An 18,734-nucleotide genomic window follows, 5' to 3' on the forward strand; every position below is an offset into this window, starting at 1 on the left:
GACACCCACCCTCTCCCTTATTCCTTGGAGCTTCTCTGCCCTTTTCTCTAGTCTTCTGAATAGAACTCCATGGTGTGCTGTTTGGAATCAGTGTAACAGTATGTGTGATTACAATAATCATTGTGCATGCATGTAGCTCTTTTCTTCCAAAAGAACTCAAGGGCAATGTTGAAAGAAAAACATGACTTCCAGAACCTTGGTTAGCTTGTAAGTCAGGATTCCTTAACTTGGGGTTTGAACTCAACCTAGGCTTTGAGGGCATCAGTGAGTTGCCTGAAATGGCTTGGGGAACATACATACATGCATTTTCCCAAGAAGAGGGTCCTTAGGATTATTGTGTGTTTGCGCATGGGGAGAGGGGAGAGCAAGGTCCAAAGCAAGAGTAAAATCCATTGTTGTAAAAGAGGCATTTCTCTTTCAAAAATTTAGAAGCAACAAAAAAATTTAATCATTGAATTGGATCATTGCATCACTGAAGCTAAGAGTGAGAAGAAAAATGAACATATTGAGTGTATATTTTCTCAGTCTCCTAGTCTACGGGATAAATATTATGCACCTCTTTTACAGAAAGGATATCAGCTTGGAGAATGTATGTGCTTTTCTGAAAGCAAACAGCTTTAAAAGTTCAAAAGAGGATTCGAACCAAAATATTTCAGTCACCAAAGTCCTGTTTTTTTCCGCTTCCTTTTCCTGCTATCGCAGATAAAGAGTCCATGCTCCAGTATAAACCAGTCCCTCCATAGGCACACTGGGTTCCATCTCCTCTCCCCTATTCGAGGACATTTCTCCAGCAACCCTCCCCTCTATCTCCTGCACCAGAGGTGGGTGATCCAGCTGGCCTCTGTTTCGCTACGGACCACAAGGTAAGAATGGTTTTTACATTTTTTTAATCGTTGGGGAACAAAACTTAAAAAAAAAAAAAAAGAATATCTGTGATATGTGAAAATATGAGATATGAAATTCAAATTTCAGTGCCTGTAAACACTTGACTGTCACAGCAAGTCAAACTGCTATGCAAATCTCTCAGTGTTTACTCTCAGTTCCTTTCACATGTCGTGGCACTGGTTCCTGCACTACGCGGGGGAGCTCTGCCACGGAGTGAGGACCCTGCAGTGTCAGGAATGGTGCCCACCTGGAGGCGGGAACCCCTGGAGATCATGCTCTGGGTAGCTTGGACTCTGGGGTCGCCTCTGGATGACTCCAAGCCCACATCCAGGGCCTGTGCAGGCCTCTTCCCTAGATCCACCCTGGCCACCATGTGAGCCTCTAGGCCACAAAGGGCACCTGTTTGTGGTAAGCTGTGGTAGGAAGAGAAGCAGACAGAGCCATGGGCCTGGGCCTCTTCTGCTTGCATGTACCTGGGCCTCTTCTACAGCTGTAGAATTCTGAGTACTCTGGAAAGTCTTTTGGTCAAGATGAAAGTAAATTTTAAGGTAGAAAGATAAAACCTTGCTTAGTTAATAGATTATAAGCTTCATTTGTAACTTTGAAGTATTTGGATATATGGTATGTGAGCCTCCATCTGAACTCTTGTCTCGGGTCCCATAAATTCTAGGGGCAGGTGAATCTACGTGATTCTACTCGAGGCTTAGCTCAGCTCTCACCTTTTGCATCAGTTTCTTAGGGTGGCCATAACAAAGTACAACAAACTGGGTGGCTTAGAACAATACAAATGTATTGTCTCACAGCTCTGGAGGCCAGAAGTCCGAAATCAAGGTGTTGGTAGGGCCAGGCTCCCTCTGAAGATGCTAGGGAGGTATCTGCTCCAGATCTGTCTCTTAGGTTCTGGTAGCCTCGGGCATCCCTTGGCTTGTAGATGGCCATCTTCTCCCTGTGTCTCTCTTCATCTAATCTTCCCTCTGTGTGATGTCTCTGTGCCCAAATTTCTCCTTTTTATAAGGACACCAGTCATATTGGATTAAACCTCACGCTAATGATTTCATTTTAACTAGATGACCTCTGTGAAGATCAAAGTCTGAGGTACTGGCGACTAGGATTTCCACATATCTCTCTTGGGTGTGAGGGTGGCAGAATTCAACCAAAAATGCCTTCTTAGTGAGAAGTCCCCAGAGACCTCTGTTCGGTGCTATATCTTGCCCCCTTACCAGCTCTCACACCCCCAAACTCCCTTACCATGATTTGTTTTAGCTTTCTTCCATTTTGATTATCACCTTCTAACATGGTTTATAATTAATTTATGCATTCAATTTATTGTGCATTGAATGTCTCTTCCTATAAGGATATGAGCTCCCTGAGGGCAGGGCTCTGTCTAGAACAGCACCTGGCTCATAAGAGGCGCTCAGTAAACATGTGTGGAATGAATGATTTGATCCACACTGTCTTCAAGGGGAAGAAAAATGGGCCTTCCTTGCAATAGCAGAAAAAGAGAAAAAAAAAAACCAGATGGCCATCAATATGGGTAAAAAAAAAAAAAAGATAAATAAGCTGTAGTATATCTATACCACTAGTTCTCAACCTTGACTGTACCCTAAAAACATCTGGCAAGCTTTTAAGAAGATTTATGGTGATTCTCAACTGAGAAACAGTAGAATCCTTATTGCCAGGTATGGAGTCTGTAATATGTGCATCAGTATTGTTTAAAAAAAAAAAATCAGGGTTGAGAAACACTGATCTATGCCATGAACTATGCTATCTTTAAATAGAGTTGAGATATATGTACTAACATATATAGAGTCAGGTACAATGTGATACATTTTAAGTAAGCGTACAGTGGTAGGCAGCCTCAAAAATGGCCCCCAGTGATCTCCACCTCCTGACAATCTCTCCCCCTCAAAAAGAACCTCTTCCCCTTGGATTTACGGACTTGCTTAATGAATAGAATATGGGGGAAGTGATGAGATATCATTTCTGAGATTAGGTTACAAAAGACTGGGCTTCCATCTTGGGTGCTCGCTTCATTCTCTCTTGGATTTCTCGCCCTGGGGGAATCCAGCTCCCATGTCATAAGGCAGCCCTGTGAGGAAGCCTTGGTAGCAGAGGAATGGCGCCTGCCAACAACCACGTGAGTGGGCTTGAATGTCGGTCTTCTGTCCAAGTCTGACTCTCAGATAAACCCAACCTGACTGCCAACAAGCTTGACTGCCACTTAATGAGACACTCGGAGCCAGAAATACCCAGCTAAGCTCCTCCCCATCTTCCTGACCCAGAAACTGGCAGATAATGACGCTTGTTGTTTTAACTGCTAAGTTTGGGATAATTGGTTGCATAAATAGATAAATAATAGACACAGCAATCTACATATTTTCAATGTCTCCACACATATGTATAGAAAGACACAGAAAAGCATATAAAAGATGCAGACAAAAATAATGGTGGTAACCTCAGGGGTGGTGTGGGTCTGGTTTTTTTTTATAAGGACTGGTCAAAGAGATACTAGCTTTATCTGGACAGTTTCATTTTTATTTACTGGGAGAATACACGCATGGACTGGTGGTCTGATTAAAACAATAAGAAAAGATGTTGTGAGCTGTGGTTAGGAAAGGCAGCTTTCTGTTGCTGTGCATTGCAGCTGAGAATGAGTGTTCGTGGTGCTTCCAGAATGATGTGAAGAGCCTTCCACTTGCTCCCCTTCCCCTGGTGAAACATTTATGAGTGAGTTGTATTTCTGGTTCACGGCCAGTTCCGTCATCATGCTCCATGCCACAGTTCAGAGCCCTTTGGGAAAAGTGGGTTGAGGAAAGAAGGAGAGGTCAAATGAATGGAGAGAAAAAGTGCTCTCGGGGACTGAGAATACGCCTGCAGAAGTGGCCCTGAGACTTCAACAGTTTGTGTGATTCCTTCTATCATTTCAGTTTCGACAACTCAGACAAATAAATAAGCAGCCACACTTCCTAGAATTCCCGGATGCCAGTCAGGGAAGGGCAACCACTTTAACTATGATCCAGAGAGGGGAGTTCCTTACTCATCTGATTGGGGAAGAGCCAGAAGTCCATGAGAAAATGCCAGTTTCTGGTTACCAACAAGACAATGTCATCACGCCAGCAAGCATTCACACTATGCATGAGGGCTTGTGTGCTGCACATAACTCTCACGACACAACATTATGAGGCGGATAGTAGCATGCCCATGCTAAATGAGAGGTAGGTCTTTCTAACTACTCAACCAGAAATATGCCATTTTGGGTCCCTGCCAGTACCTGGAAGCCAAAAAAAACAATAGTCCAGCTAGCAGGGTGCCTCAGGCAGAGGGTTTCGTGAACAGGAGCTATCTTTGATTAAGGGAAAAGAAAAAGAGAGTCTAGCATGTGCCAATGGGAGAAGAGCAATAAAACGTAAAACACAGCTATGCTCTTGCCAACAGCAGCGGGCCATCACTGGGCGCCCAGTGGTACCAGTGCTGTGATGGCTCTGGGTACAACAGCCAGGCTTGTGTCTTGGCCAACCCACAGTGGCCCAGGGCCAAGGAGCGAAGGCAGGGGGCCTGGCTCTCCATCTCCCCCTTGCTCAGTGGGGCTCAACACACGCCCAGTTCTCCTGGCCTCCTCCCTTTCCCAGGCCTGCCCAACCCAGGCATCACCCTCTACTTAGAAGCCACCTCCTCGTAATCCCGCACGGCAACACTGGCCAGTTCTGTCCCCCTTTCTGCAGGGACCAGCTGTCAGTCTGCAAAGAAAAGAGCTTTGGGGTCAGGTGGTCCTATACCCAAATCACACCTGGGCCACTTCCCAAGCTCTGAGACTTTAGGCAAGTCATTTCACGTCACTGGGCATCGGTTTTGCCCTCTGCCAGCTGGGGACAATGCAAGACGGCACTAAGGGGTGTGATATACGAAAAACCTCACAGGCAGGACTCAACGAGGTTTGGGTTTCCTGACTCTAAGAATTTCATGACTAGCCAAAACATGCTTTTCCTCCCCTAAAACATTTGCATTTTAAAAAGAGTTCATGAGAGATCTTTATAGGTTAGGTATTTGCAGGCAGTAGATAAGGATTAACTTGGTTGAAACTTTCAATGCTGGAAGGTAGATGGGATCATATGGGAAGAAGGGGACCCTCTGGAGGCCTTCAAGTCACACTACGTGGCTGGTGGGCAGACTGTGGATAAGCCTTTTCAGAATCATCCAGAGAGCCCAGTGGGGCAGGCAAGAAAGCTGAACTGTATTCCAACACCTGCAGGGATTTTGATGCAGAGTATGTCTAGAATGTCCCCTACGCTTCCCAGACATAAGACAGGTCCCGCTGAGGGGATTTCTGTTTGAACCGGTCTTTCCTGCATGAATCCACTTGGCAAAACAAAAACAAAAGCGATTTCCCAAAAGTTTTTCACACATGTGAAGCATTTCTTGATGTCAGCCCAGCTCTTGCAAAGCCAGTTTCTCACACCCCAAGTAACCTTTCAGAGCCACATGCCTCATTTTGAATGGAGAGGATGAGAAACAGTTTCAGAGAATTTTCCTATGCATCATGCCTCCAAAAATAGCCCTTTATTTCCTTCTTATCCAGTGACGAAAAAGGTTAACAGCAGTCTAAAAGCAAAGGGTTGAGAAACTCACACTTTAAAAATGAGGATGCGTATATGGAAAAAAAAAAAAATCTCTGCTTCTGATTGTCTTCTCTCCTCTCTCCGGTATTTCAGTGAGTTCTCTGAAGTCAGGCTCACGTTTTCTGGGCCCATCTTGTCTATTGTCTGGGGCACCGTTCTTCACTGTGGCTGAAACACCCTGTCACCATGAGCCTGCGCTGATGGGGAGACGTTTGGTTTGGTGCAGGGGAATTCTGGGGTTCCTGATTCATTTATGTAGTTTCCTCTTTTTTTTTTTTTTTTTTTTTTTCCTGAGGAAGTACAGAAAGAGGAATGGGCAGCTGTTGCCAAGTCCTATGGACACCTGAGTTTGAACTCTCCTGAAAGATGTCACAGTGTCTATTTAACAGCCTCTAGGAGGGCTGCTCTGAGAGGTGTAGCAGTCAGGACTCCTTGAGTAAGGAGCCGAACCCTAACTCAAACTGCTGTAAGCAGAGAGGGAAGGTGTTGGCTCAGGCAGCAGGGAAGGACCCGGTGATCGGCACCCACACCTAAGGCAGGCGTGCCACAGGGAGGACTCGTGGTTAGAGCTGGTGCGCCCTGCCCCCTCTCTCGCACTGGCTGCCTCTGCTTTCTGCGCTCTCTCAGGCTGCTGTTTCGCAAGGCCTCCTCCATGCAGTGGGAAGACGGCACTGCTGCTCCCGGCTGACACAGCTGCCCCTTGTCATCTTTACCTCACAGCATCCGTCGTTTATCTCAGGGAAGGATGCTGATTGGGCCTCCAAGTTGCTGCCACTACTCCTTGGACCAATCACCTTTGCTGGTTGGATGAGGTACCACGATGGGCCAGGCCTGACTCATATGCCCACCTCTGGCCCAGGCAGTTGTGCTGAATTCCAGAAGGGCATTGCCAATACTTGCTGGACAGGAAAGAAGCAAAAGCTACGAGTAGTCCACTTGCAGGGGCAGGAGAGCTTGCCCAGAGCCGAGGGAACCTGCCGCAGGGCACAGCAGAGGCAGCAGCGAAGCAGATGCAGTGAATTTGCTTCTACAACTGGGCTGGGTTTGGGGGAGATGTCTTCATAGAAATGCCTGTGACATGGTTGCCATGGACGGCTTGAAGGGGACCAAAAAAAGAGAGCAAGCTGGGAGATTTGTGATGAGTCCCATGGGTTATTTTAACGGGGAAAATACAGAAACATTTTAAATATCCAACAATGGAGCGATGGATAAGTAAATTATAACACCTACTCATAATAGACCATCATCAAGAAGTTTTTATGACAGAGAGTAAAATGGCTACATGATAAGGTTAAAGGTGAGAGGCAGGACACAGAAATCTGTATGGTATGTGGGCTTAACCATGTACCGCCATCCCTCTGAAAAACGATAAACAGAAAAATATGCCTACTCACCACGGTTGTCTTTGGGCTGTAGGATTATGTGCCCTTCACCTCCTTATCTCTATACCTTTCTGTCTTTGTTTTTTCACTTTCTCCCTTCTATAGTGAGCCTGTCTTCCTTTGGTAATAAGAAACAAAAAATAACTGTAATAATATCCTCAAATTGAACTCTAGAGGTTTGAGAATCACTAGAGGAGACTTTAAAAATTCCTGGAATCCCAGGAGACCGACTCCTGAGAGCCGGTGTGGGGAGACAGAGGAGAGAGGGAAAAAAGGAGAGAATCCCGAGAAACTAAAATCCTTTTCTTTCTCTTGAAAGCAGTATTTTCTGAGTAGCTTTACAAAGATTATCTCCTTTAAATGTTTCCAATAACTCTAAGATGTCAGTACAATTGTCCAGCCCATCTTTCAGATGCAGAAACAGAGGTTCTGGGAGGTTAGCTGACTTGTCCAAATCACACAGCCAGCAGAGGGGAAGAGCTGGGCTTGGAACCTTGCTCTCTTCACGGCACTGCAGCAGAAGGAAGTGTGGGTGGGGGAAGGAGAAAGAATGACAGTTTCCCCCCAGTAAACATTCCCAGAGAAGGGTCTGACCCAAGGCAGAAAAACACCAGTCACGCAGAATTTATTTTAGATTAGAGAGACACCTGTAAGAGCATGGCATCAGTTTATGGTTTTCAAAGATGAGACCACTGAGGCCCAGAGAGGGTAAGTGACATGCCCAAGGTCACACAGCAAGTGTGTACTGTTGCTGAAGGTAGTCAAGGCTTGTCATTAGCAGTGCAGGGCTCTTTGGGGGCCATCACGTGGCAGTGCATCATTTGTTATAAAAAGAAGTAGGCACCTCAGTAGGAAGGGAGCATCTGTGCCTGTCTCCTAGAAACACGCATCCCTGAGATGGATCTAGAGCTACGAGGGATGGATTTGGTAAGGACTTCTTGATACATGGCTGGAAAATCTGTTATGTTTAATTACTGTTCAAAAACCATATATTACTTAAAGGCATTTTTTGGGAAAAGGTTAAGGAAGAGCCTTTACATGTTTCTTCATACTCATATATTTTTTCAGTGTATTTTGTTTCTGTTGCACTTGGCCTTAGGTTGCCAAGGAGACCGTTATCAGCAGAACTAAGTTGTTGGTGAATAATTAATTGTCTGTCCCCAGCGAGGCTCGGAAAGAGAACTTCTCAGAGGGTCTCTGTAGGGTTCGGGCAGAATCGGCCTCTGTCTACGGCCAAGAGAGGAATGAGGGGCCAGCGCGATGGCCACAGAAGAGGTGGGTGAGCAAGATGGAGGCTCCCCTCCTCCCCACAACAGCAGTCTCAGCAGTGGTCACTGCCATGGCCACCCATGGCCCTACACCCGACCAACGCAGGGGACCTTGCAGGCCACCCATTGCCACCATTTGCATTTTCTTATTTGAGAGATTTTCTAGCACCAAGGTCTTGAGTTGTCCCGTGGCAGGCCAGAAGTGCCAAAAAAAATATCAGGAGCAGCCCTCAACCAGTGAGTGATGGAGGGACACGGGGTGCTCTCCACGGGCACCCCCTGTCCCAGGGGGATTCAGCTCCGCTGACCCACATGCTTGCTTGCTAACACACCCTTTATCGGCTTCCTTCCTTTCCCAGGCTTACTCCTTGGCTCGCCAATCAGTGCTTCCTGAAACCATCTCTCAAATCAACTCCTTGCATTCAGATTGTTGTCTCAAGTCTGCTCCTGGGCCAACAGGAACTGAGGAGATCACACTGTGGATCAAGGCCCCTGTGGGGACGCAGGACCCAGGAGCAGTGCTTCCCGTCTGCTCTTCTGTTCTGCCTTCGTGTGTAAAAGAATATTCTGTAACATGCGATTTCTCGAGCTCCTCCTCTTTTTTTTTTTTTTAGATTAGCCTAAACCCAAATAACTGCATGCTCTCAATGACAATTTCTCTCCAGTAAACACAAAAGGAGTTGAGGGGCTCCAAAACCCTGGTGAGTGTGTGAAGCAGCTAAAGAGTGCTTGATCTATAACTCGGAGTTTATGTTCCCAGAGAAGGTTATGACCCATGACAGGAAAACACCACAGTCACGCAGAATTTGTTTTAGATTACAGGGCACTTGTAAGAGTGTGGCATCATTTTATTGCTCAAATAGCTGCAACGAAGCCTCAGCCCAGGTCTGCCTGGCTTCTCCAGCTACATGTGCAGAGGAGAACTGAGTAGAGAAGGAAAGGCCCCCTAACCTTCCAGGACTTTCTGTCTGGACCTTTCCAATTCAACTTCTTCAGGTTGAAAGAGTTGCAAATCCCAGCTGAGACGTATAGTCAGACATCTATTTGGTGCATTAAATAATTCCGAACATCTTTCAGGTGAGGTGTTCAACTAATATTCTTGGTTATGCAGAAAAGAACTTTGGGTTATAAGCACCTCTGCCCCTTTGTTACGCAAAGGGACCGGATCTTAAGCTTCCTAGAAAGGACCGAGTCCTCTGGAACCTTCAGTGGTTCAGAGAAGCAGAAACCACCCTCTGCCTTTCCTCAAACATACAGACTGCCCACTTTACCTCTGAGCTCTTACTCAATTCTACTCCACAGAATACACACAGTGTTAGAACTTAAACCTCTGTTCTTCTCCACTTCATCTCAAAATCCGCTAATGAACTAACAATCTGAAAGTTTTCTCCATTGTCACAAAAAGTTGCGTATGTTAAACACTTAATAATACAGTGATGCCACAACTGCATTCAGGTAGCGGCAACTTTCTTTGCCAGCATCTAAAAATGTCCCAACCTTTCTGGGTTGTTAAAATGAAGACTCTTCCCTCTGCCCATCCCCCTAAAAGTTTCTAACACGTGAACTGTCTTGCCAAGCACTGTTGAGAATTACACAGCAGCGAACCATCTATTTCCCACAGACAGCATTGTTTACTTCTGCAGCGAGGGAAGAAGCAGCACTTTGGTTTTTGTTTTGTTTTTTTCAGCTGGCTGACTACTTCATACAAAATCACCAAGGTTAGACAAACATAACAGGGAGAGAATGTGTTTATCATTACAAGCAATGCAACTTCTGGGTGTATGGGCAGAACGCAGGAAAAGCTAAGAGCGCAGGCAGACAGACCCAAGTTCAAGTTCTAGCCCCTCTCCTCCTCAGCTGGGAGACCTCGGGCAGGTTGTTGTACATCTCTGAGCTTCGGTTTCCTCATAGAGTTATTGTGGGGATGAAAAGGAGATAATATATAGGAAGTGCTAAGCTCAGTGCCTGGGCACAGTGCCTAGACTTGTCAATTAATTATATCTCATTTCTTCTTCTCCAAGTAAATGAAGCACCATCCAAAACAAGAAGGCAGGAAGGGCGTTGTGGATATGTGCTCTTGCCTGCCCATCACTCTTTCCTCCTCCTTCCAAGGACCCCATTCTTTATTCCCCAGTGATAACCTTTTACATGTGTTGGGTGAGGTCTACTGCCTTCTTTTGTCTTCAGCCACCAAGGTGGGAATGAGTCTTAGCCTTTGCTGAACCTCCCACCGTGCCCGAACAACAACGGTAGGTACAGGAATGGATACATGAGTCAAAATGTCTCTATTCTGAGTCCTCCCTGGAACCTTCTTCTGGTTGGAGATAGCATAATAGATTCGTTCAGTGCTAAATTTGTACGGGTGAGGACTTTATGCATATGGCGGCTGCCTTTCCTGTTGTATCAGAGTTTGCTCAGAAAAGCAGAACCTGTAGAACACGCATATCATGGGGGATTTGTTACAGTGATTTGGCCTTTTGTAATTGTAAGGTGCTTAAACAGTCTACGGGAGGGTGTTCTTTCTGTGTTGCGTCAGGAAGCTGAGGTCTGCAGGGCAGGCTGTTGAGAAGGGAAGAAGGACGGGAAGCAGGGGAAGCAAAGATAAACTGAATTCTGCGAAGATGGGCAGGAATTCATGTGGTCATGAGACTAGAATACACACTGGTCTCACCCCACCTCCAAGCGACCCACTTCAATGATGGAAGCAAGCTGGAGGAGAAGCTGGCATCCTTCATGGAGCTGAACAAGCACTTGGCCCAGGAGTAAGAACAGAAGGTGAAAGAAGATCCAGCAGAGGTTGGACATGTTGTATGAGCCCAACCCCACAAGGTGAGTGAACAGGTAAGGGACAGCATGAGCAAGCCATGGCAGCGCCTCGCAACCTGCACTGGCCTTCCAAGCATAAAAAGAAATACGAATGCTGCTCTAGTTCCACATCCAAATCTCATATAAAAAGTCTATGTGGTTCATACTAACCAGGAACTATGCAGAGAAGTGAATTCTGGGAAATGTAGTTCCAGCTTAGCTAAGCCGACAGAACAAATTTACTACACCAGCTGTATGATGAGAACCATTTAAGAAACGGGGAGAGAGGAAAAGCCCTGATGATACCATTTGAGCCTCTGGATCCAGCCAGGCCTGAAGCTATAACTATCCCTAGAATTTCTAGTTGTGTGAACCACTTAGCTTATGCTGGTTTAAACTGTGTGTCTGTCTCTGAAAAGAAAGTGGCCTGACCAATATAAGTATCTAGTTCAGCTTCCAACAGTAATTTGGTTCAGGAGTTGTAATAGAATTCCAGTGAAGACCCTAACTTTGTTATGGCAATTAGGAACAAACTAAAACCTCTTGGATAATAGGGAATGACTAATACAGAGCATTTTCAATTTTGATGGGTAATGAATTTGCTAAGAACTGGCAAAAAGGCTTATGTACAAAACATGATTAATGTCTGCTATTAACATACTACCAAGCGGCAGGTGTAACCTTTGTAGGAGGTAGGTTGACACATGGTGGGAAGCCAAAGGGACGCCCAGACAGAACCTCATAGGTGGGGAACCCCCATACTTCAAACTTTCATTCTTGGTTTTGCAGGTCAAAAGACTTCACCTCATCAGCTTTGGAAGTGGGGGTCTGACCTCCTTACCATTCCCTCAAGAGACTGATAAATAAACCAGTGTAAATTAATTTACGAAGAGGGGATATATTTTTCCAGCAACTGGAATCTTTGCGCCCCTCACCAAAGATACATCTTTCCCAGAGATAGTTCACCTGGGATATCGAATGAAGATTCAGAATGCTTTTTTGAAGAACATGGGACAGTCTGAGGGAGATTTTACCCAGGCTCTGAGCAAGCCTGGTAAACCCTTATTCTCCAAAAGTGGACTAAATGCTTGTGAATGTTATGAGATTTGGAGTCTTCTTTTCTTAGATGGTTGTTCGGATCATGTTCCATTTTCAAAATACTCTGTGCTTTTTGTGACTGTATTACCATATCACCTTATTGTCCCGGTTATGGATGACCTCTTAGAATATCACCTACACAGACTTTCAACTTCACCACTAAGAACAGGCTTTAAAAAAATCAGGTTTTGAAAAAAAATTATTTCCTTCTCCTTCTTTTAAATGAAAACTGTTTCTCTATTCACAACACTTCTGACACCAAATGTGTACGTCTTCTGCACCAAACACTTCTCCAGTTCTCTGTAGACACCAATGAGGTGTCCAGTAATTCAATCCAATGCTGACCCTGACTACCCGGTGTTAGCACAAACCCACAGGTTTAGGGCTCAGTCCCACAAGACAGCCCCCAACTTCAGACACCAGTAGCAGGTAGCAGGCTGTCAGGTCACCCATGCTACGGTCCGACCTGGCTACAAATCAAGGATTCTCACGACCCCTCCGCAGGTTCAACAATTTGCTATAATGGCTCATAGAACTCAGGGAAATACGTATATGGTTTATTTTAAAGGATCTAAATGAACAGCCAGATAAAGAGGTACACTGGGTGAGACTGTGAGGGTTTCGATCAGAGGAGCGTTTTGTTCCCGTGGAGTTGTGGTGCATACCTTCTCGGCATGCGAATGTGTTCGCCAACCGGGAAGCCCTCTGAGCCCCCTAGTTCGGGGATTTTTATGGAGGCTTCATCACGTAGTCACGATAGATTATGAACTCAATCTCTAGCCCCTTTCCGTTTCCTGGAAGATGGAGTATATGGTCCGAAAGTACTAACCTTCTTATCATGGCTTAGTCTTTCTGGTGACCAGCCCCCATCTGGGAGCCCACCGAGAGTCAGCTCATTAGAAAAAAGAGGTTCCTATCACCAGGAAATTTCAAAGCATTTAAGAGCTCTGTGTCAAGAACCAAGGGAAAAATATATTTCTTATCATATCACAACATCATACTTTCCAAGCTTTTTAGGTACCAGGCAGTGTGCACCTACGAACGGAGGACAAACACATGGATAAGATATAGTCATTCCCTCAAAGTGCGCAAAGAATCACCCTCCTCATTCTAGATACCATATTTCTAATCGTGCAACCAAAAATTCCATTACTTTTTGGGAAAGCCACCTCCCGCTACATGTTGAGCCTATGATCTACCGAAGTCCCTATAGATTTTTCTTCTTCTGTATGTACGTATTAAAGCCAACTGCTCCCCTATGCCACCCGAGTTCATTCCTTCAGTGGATGTTTTAAATTTTCGTAAACTTATCTTCTTCCAATTTCAAAACTAGTAAATGCAGCATACAGAATCTTTAGGACACCATGCCCCCCGCCAACTTTTTTAAACTACTTTTATTCTCAGGTAGTGACTTTCTCAAGCCTGGGAGGCCCCTTGTCCACTAACTGCACTAAGAGTGGGTGGATGGGATGGACCTCACACCCATCACCACTCTTTGTCTCTGGTCCTACTGCCCTGGTACAAGCCACCTTCATCTCTTACCAGGCAGCTCAGTTGCTTTGTAACCTGTCTTGTTACTTCTAGTTTCGTGTATCCCCTTCACAGCAACCAGAGTGTCACTTAAAATGTCAATCAGATCACCGCCCTCCCTTGCTTAAATCCTGCCAATCACGCTTCATGGCAGCTAGAATACAACCCAACACCTCTCAGGGTCTACAAGGCTTTGTCTCCCTCTTCACTTCCTCATTCATCACATTCCAGCCTCCTGGGGCTTCTCTCTGACCCTCAAGCATGCCCAGCTGGTCCCCCTTCAGGTTCTCAGCACAGGGAATGCTCCGCCCTCTCCTGGCTGGCTCCTTCTGACTTGGGCCTCACATCACATGTCACCACTCCCGAGAAGCTCTCGCCATCTACCTCGCTCGGGAGGTCTCTCCCTACCTTTCCACCACTTGTTTATACCCCCTTTTCTACTTTATTTTTCCTCATTGCCCTTATCAATATCTGAAAATATATTGCATGTTTCTGAGTTTATTGACCTCTGACTCCGCAAGCATGTACATTCCCTAAGGGTGCGTTGTTGAGAGACCCCATAGCAGAGTGGTTCTAGTAGTTTCCTTCAGATCTAGCAGTGGGAAATGGGCCCCAGGTGCTTCACCATCCTTCGTTGATTTCCTTTAGCCCTGCCCTCATCTTTGTAAATGGTGTCTTCTTCATTAAACTCTCCTTCATGACCCCGGCAAATGGGCCATCTCTTCCCTCCCAGGTGCTTAACTCAGGTTTTAACTTGACTTTCGGGACAAAGAAAGAGGCAAGTGTCCCGATGAGAGATGTTGAATCATCATGGGCTAGTCCTCTGCCCTTTGGTCCAAGCATCAGGACCATTACCTCCCTCCTGATCCCTGAAGGCTCTTTCATTTCCTTCCAGTGATTGGCATCATGGAGACACAGGAATTATGCGTTAATGGATCTCTAAAACTTAAGCACTGGCCCTTTATTTATAGCTCATTTTATAAATGTGAATTAAAGTGGGCCAGTCTTATGACACACTCAAATTTATTATCCCCACTTGATGGCTTGGATAGTTAAATACTTCAGTGAATAAACTTAGAATTCATTAAGTCTCATTTTGTCATATTTCATGTATTTGCAATCCACTCTTTTCCCTGGCAGTTTTCAAACAAGAAAATTAAGCCTGGCTCTGAAATGTATGGATGTCTTCTTCTAATACGCCTTTAATTAGAAACCCCTATGCAGCTTCTAAGCAAGCCGCCCATGGAGATAACTTATGGGACTGGGGTTCCTTATTGTATGACGACTTCCAAATTCCATTTTTTTCCCTTAAGCTCTCATTAGCTCTGAAACACCCTGTAGGTAATGTTCTGTAGAAGCACAGGTAGGAGGGCTAACTTTTCACCTTCAAGTGGGGATTGAGCAAGTTTGGTAATAGTATTGGTTTAGTTTTCACTGTTGAATATTAGTGGAGTGGAATTAAGCCACATAGCCCCTGGTCAAGGGGGAGCTTTCTGAGAGGGTTTAAACACCACAGTTAATTGTATTTGGGGAGAGGCAGTCTACCTGTCCCCTTTATGTTTCTAGATGCAAAGATCTACCTAAACCTATTCTGTCACCACTTGTGCTGGATACGGCTGCCATTTTGGATATCCTGTTAACTACTTGTGGGAGGGGGAGAGGGGAGAGGGGAGAGCGGAGAGGAGGAGAGAATATGGCACGTATCCAGGTGTGGCACTTGAGCACAGCTTGGATTGCCGAAGTAGCTCTGTTAAGTGTGCCTAAAATTAGATAATACTCCAGGACTCTGGGTTCAGCTGCTTATGGTGGGAACTGTGCAAGAGGACTAGGGAGTTAGCGGTGTCTAAGATTTTTAGAGCTAAACATGTTTGGCCTGAAACTTAATGAAGAGCATTAGAAGGAGTCAAGTCAGTCAACAAATATTTATTCAGCTCCTATTATGTGTGCTCCTATTTCCAGATGCTGGAGATAGAGCCCTGACCGGGCAGCTAATGCTTAGCACAGTACTTATAATGGGCCAGGTGTGATTCTCAGTGTTTTATATATATTGACTCCACTTAATCCCCACAGTATCCTGTAAAGTAGGTTCGAATACTATCCCAATCTAAAGATGAAGAAACTGAGGCTCTGAGAAGTTAATGTGCCCAAGGTTATACAGGCAGTAAAGGGGAGAAAAAGAGATTTGACTTCCAACAGTATGACTCCGGAATCCATGTTCCTAACCATTGAATTTGTCGAGATTCTCCAGAGAAACAGAACCAACAGGATGTGTGTATACATATAGAGACAGATTGATTTTAAGGAATTGGTCCATGTGGTTGTGGAGGTACAATTGTGACACCTGCAGGGTAGTCCAGCAGGCTAGAAATACATGGAAGAGTTGTGGTTCATGTCCAAAAGTAGTCTGCTGGCAGAATTCCTTCTTGCTTGGGAGAGGTCCATCTTTGTTCTATTAAAGCCTTCAACTGACTGGTCGAGGCTCACCCACATTATAGAGGGCAAACCGTTTTATTCAAAGTCTACCAATTTAAATGTTAATCTCATCCAAAAAACACTTTCAAAGAAACATCCTGAATAATGTTTGACCAAATATCTGGGCACCGTGGCCCAGCCAAGTTGACACATAAAATTAACCATCACAACCATTTCTATGGGCTAAACTGAGTCCTCCCAAAAAGATATATTGAAGTAGTGAAGCTATTCTAGTAACTCAGAATGTGATCTTATTTGGATGTAGGGTCATTGCACATGTATTAGTTAAAAAGACGTCATACTGAAGAGGGGTGGGCTCTTAATCCAATATGACTGGTGTCCTTATAAGAAAGAGGGAGAGACACATAGGGAAAATGGCCATGTGAAGACACAGAAACACAGGGAGAAGGCCATGTGAAGATAGAGGCAGAGATTGGAGTTATGCTGCCACAAGTCAAGGAATGTCTGAGGTTACCAGAAGCAGAAGAGGCAAGGAAGGATCCTCCAACACCTTGATTTCAGACTTCCAGCCTCCAGAACTGTGAGAGGATAGCTTTCTGTTGTTCTAAGCCACCCGGTTTGTGGTATTTTGTTATGACAGCCCCAAGAAACCAATACAACCCCATGCTTTGGGGTTTCTCAACAACCCCATCCTTAGGGAGTCTATATTCTTGGAGAGAGGAGGGCAGATAATAATCATGAAACCTACATTAGGATCTTAAGGGTCATCAAAGACTCTTTAAGTGGTAAATTTGTACAGGTGAGTCTTTATGCATATGGTGGTCACCTTTCCTGCTCTGTCAATCAGGGTTTGCTCTGAAAAGCAGAACCTTTAGAAGATATATATTATCAGGGATTTATTATAGGGATTTGACCTTTTGCAACTGGAAGAGCTGGATCAACAGTCTGTGTGAGGCTGCTTTTCTGTGTCTGGTACAGGAACCTCAAGTCTGCAGGGCAGGTTGTTGAGAAAGAATGATGGCTGTGAAGTGCGAGAAGCAAGGATAAACTGAAATCTGCAAGGTGAATGTCATGGCAGAGGTCACACGTGGAGGTGATGGCAGACTAGACTCAAGGTTACCAGACTTCCTATTGAGGGTCTTTCCTATTACTCCATCATATCTTTTATAGAAGCCTAGAATTTATTTTCTTCCAAAAGAAACCTTGAAGGCTTCACCAGATATTTAGGAACTAAAAAGGATCAACTGCTCAGTGAACTCTAGTTAAAGGGATTCTTTTACAGAAAGAAATACGGCCAAATGCGTTTAGTAGTTATTTTAGAATTTGGGGACTGGGGTTGGTCAAAAAATTTCTTCTACTCTATGTTTTCCAAATTTTCTATAATTATCAATTAAAATGAAACATAAGACAATTATTCTTCAGAAGAAAAAAGAAAAATCTTGCTGCATCTCTGAACCAGGTATCCTTCTCAAGGAGGATCAATGTGGATTTGCTGGCTGGCTGGTCCTGGCTGGCATTCAAAAAAAGTGTAAAGCCAGTGGTTTTAGAATTTGAGAAAGTTCTGAATTCCTGGTTTAGAATTACACGTTCTCATTTTGGCCCCGATCTCTACTTCCTTTATCCCCACCGCTCAACCTCAGCTTTGTGTAAGGATATGGCAGGCTTAGGACTAGATAATTCCTAGCCTAGGAAGCACAGCAGTCCTTAGATCCAAAATTAGGTTGGTTTAGCATTAGGGTAACCATGCTGTTGGCTTCTGAGTCAATCATCTACTGGTACTAGTAAATACATTACTAAGTAATACACTCTATGGTTCCCTACCTTTCCACATCCTTCCCTGACTTAATCAACCCAATTTATTCCTCCAGAATCTGTGTTCTTTCTGATTTGGTCATTCACTGAATCAGTATTTATGAGTTCCTCCCATGTGCCAGATACTGTGACAGGCAATGGGGATGCAAAGATGAAAAAGACATGATCCTATGCAGCCACTATGAAAAACAGTACGGAGGTTTCTTTAAAAAAACTAAAAATAGAACTACCGTATGATCCATCAATTCCACTCCTGGGTATATATCTGGAAAATATGAAAACTAATTCGAAAAGATACATGCACCCCAATGCTCACAGCAGCACTATTTACAATAGCCAAGACACGGAAGCAACCCAAGTGCCCATCAACAGACAACTGGATTAAGGAGACATGGTGTATCTTTACAAGAGAATATTATTCAGCCATAAAAAAGAATGAAATACTGCTATTTGCAGCAACGTGGATGGACCTGGAGAATATTATGCTTAGTGAAATAAGTCAATATCACTTATATATGAAATCTAAAAAAAAATACAAATGAATGTATATGCAAAACAGAAACAGACTCACAGATATAGAAAACAAACTTGTGATTATCAAAAGAGAAGAGGGAAAGGGGGAAGGGACAAATTAGGGGTATGGCATCAACAGATACAACCTACTATATATAGAACAGATAAGCAATAAGGATATACTGTATAGCACAGGGAATTATACCCATTATCTTATAATAACCTATGATGGAACATAATCTGCAAAAATACTGGATCACTATGATGTACACCTGAAACTAACACAATATTGAAATTCAATTGTACTTTGACCAAAAAAAGACATGACTCTGGGGCTTCCCTGGTGGCGCAGTGGTTGAGAATCTGCCTGCCAATGCAGGGGACACGGGTTC

The 18,734-nt window shown here is 44.5% G+C and overlaps 1 protein-coding gene across 2 annotated transcripts in view; it reads right to left on the bottom strand.

Annotated features, from left to right (window-relative positions):
* The window catches only part of PROK2 (prokineticin 2), a 410,257-nt gene that overhangs the window by 112,480 nt on the left and 279,043 nt on the right, over nt 1-18,734 (bottom strand). The window contains exon 3 of one of the 2 annotated variants that reach the window (XR_009701505.1): nt 3,617-3,675. The exons of the other annotated variant lie outside the window; for it this stretch is intronic. The gene's annotated coding sequence lies outside the window, so the exon portion shown is untranslated. Of the gene's footprint in view, nt 1-3,616; nt 3,676-18,734 lie in introns of those variants that run through there. 2 annotated transcript variants of the gene reach the window in all.

Source organism: Eubalaena glacialis, chromosome 7 (genome assembly GCF_028564815.1).
Source record: "Eubalaena glacialis isolate mEubGla1 chromosome 7, mEubGla1.1.hap2.+ XY, whole genome shotgun sequence".
Lineage (NCBI taxonomy): Eukaryota > Metazoa > Chordata > Mammalia > Artiodactyla > Balaenidae > Eubalaena > Eubalaena glacialis.